Source organism: Pinus tabuliformis, chromosome Q (assembly GCF_031772625.1).
Source record: "Pinus tabuliformis cultivar Carrire ecotype Pingquan chromosome Q, CPIR1, whole genome shotgun sequence".
Classification (NCBI taxonomy): Eukaryota; Viridiplantae; Streptophyta; class Pinopsida; order Pinales; family Pinaceae; genus Pinus; species Pinus tabuliformis.
The window spans coordinates 1129828830-1129831397 of NC_142296.1; positions in this window are offsets into that span (position 1 = coordinate 1129828830).

Sequence of the window (2568 nt, forward strand, 5' to 3'; positions counted from 1 at the left end):
ATTTTTATACTTCAGATATGGATAACATGGATGTTGTTTTGGGATATCCTTGGATGGAATCCATGGGTACTATCAATATTAATGTGTAGAAGAAATTCCTGAAGCTTTGGTATAAAAAGAAAAAAATTACATTACAGGATATTTCCATCAATAAATAGGTAGAGTCCACGGAGGTTGAAGCAGAAGATGTTCCAGGGATTGACATATCAGATGATGAGCCATTGATGGTCGACAACCACACACAAACATCAAAACAGGTACCAGAAAAATAGGTAGAGGCGGAAGCAGAAAATGTTACATTAGCGGGGGACTCAGTGGTTGAAGTAATATTGAAAAATAAGAAACAACAACAGGCACCACAACAGGTACCAGATACCCATTAGGCTCCATTAGGTGGTGAATTAAAGAAAGATACATCGTTGGTTAACACTTCAGCATATTGCCACCCACATCACCCCGCAAGAAAATAACCAACAAGATGGCAATGAATTAGCCACAAGGACAATAACCCCCACATGACAGATAGAGAGGAGCGAAGATCCACCTACTACACATCAACACAGAAGAGCTACCATGGTCAACTGCCATCTCAAGTGAGCGAGGCACCAGCAAGATCGAGGGTTCACCTTTCTCTTGGATGGCTAGATGCACGTGCATGGTATTAGTGGACTACTTTTTTGAGTAGATCTTATTATTTGTGTTCTTCCCATGTTTCGGGGACGAAACATGTTAAGGGGGGTGGAATGTAGTATAACTAGGGGGGATAATTTGGGGTACAAAGGGAGGTACCCAAGGGAATAATGTAATAATGGGATGGGCCATAGTAATAAATAAGGTGGTTAACCCTATCATGTAAGGGACCACAAGTAGTTAGTAATAATGTAATGGGCCTATGGTATTAGATAGATGGTATTGAGGGAACCATGGTAATGACCCATGGTATTGTATGTATGAGTATGCATGAGGCCTATATAGAGGCTAGAGATTCCCCATTGAGAAATATCAAGGAATATTGTATGAACATGCATATGACTTGTGGAGTGTTCTCCTTCCTTAAGGAGTGAATGTATGGTGTTGCCCTACCTTAAGGATTTTTATCAATAAATAAGAATTTATCTATTCTATGTTCAAATCTTGTTATTCTTGGGTTTATTTGCATTGTCTTATATTTTCATATCAGATCTATAACATAGGTTGTCATCAACCACAAAATATCAATCAATTCATCCCATAATACAAGTCATAGGAAGTCATTATGCTCATATATCAAGGAAAATCATCATTCCTTAACTCAGAACATTAGACAGCATGTCAATATCCAAGTTTGATATCATAGTAAGATCTATAGTACAAGACATATCTCAATCATTGAGTCAAATATTTAGGTTATCATGAGACATCATACAACTCATATATATCAATCATCCAAATCATGTTAGACTCTCATTGCACAAACTTCAACCATAATGACATATCTATATGTATGTCATGGTCACTTGCAAACATTCAAACTTCCCTGTTTTCAAATATTTCGGATATCTGCTACTTATATGTGGAATTGGCATTCTTCAAGTGAACATCTTGATTAAGAGTTTAGACAATTTCAGAAATATTCAAATGATGGTCAACATTAGTCAAACCTATGGTCACTCCCTTCAGGTTAGCATGGGAGAAACTTTGGCTGTCTGGATGCTACCTGGGCCATAACATGCGTGTGTCAATGGACGAATATTCCTAGTTCTATGCCTACGACTGGAGAAGAAACCCTAATCTATGTACAGGATCCATATCTGAGACATTGCTGCAGATCAATAATGTCAGATGCACATAAATCATATTTCAACAATACAAAATGTAAATAAGAGTAAGAATATTGCGAACATATTCTCCCTCTGACCGAGAATCTACTTCATTCATTTTCTTTTATGTCATCAACGTGTCTTTACTATAGTCATGCAACAACAGATCTGTTAGATCATAGAATCAAATACATATCCATCATGGTCATAACATGCTCACGTCAACTACTAAATCATTACCTATGACATCATTCTTTCATCAAAGGTTAGATTCACATAATAGGAACAACGGACATGTGTGACAACATTCTTCAAATATCATGAACAAAATATCACTTTTATCAATTCAATCGATCAAGTTTAGGGCATTCAGTTTTACCATATTCCATAATTACTATCAAAGACATGACCACGGTTAATAAGAGGTCTAAATTATCAAACTAATAGTTATATCATCAAGGTTACCATAGGACCAAGTTAGGTCATTCAATAAAACTTTACCAAAACAACAAGTGTCAACATACTTTCATCATATTTATCACAAGCATTATCAGTATCAATGAGGTACCTTCTATAAGAGATCCATCATGTATTATGCATTTCAAGTGTCAAGAGTATCATTTACTAGAGTCAAGGTACTAGCCTTCTTTATAGAATCAGGATCTCTACAAACACCATATGTTAGCCAAACATCAAGTTATGCCACTATATCCAAGATCAACAATAAGTAGCTTTATATAATCAAGAAGATCAACATGATCAAAATATT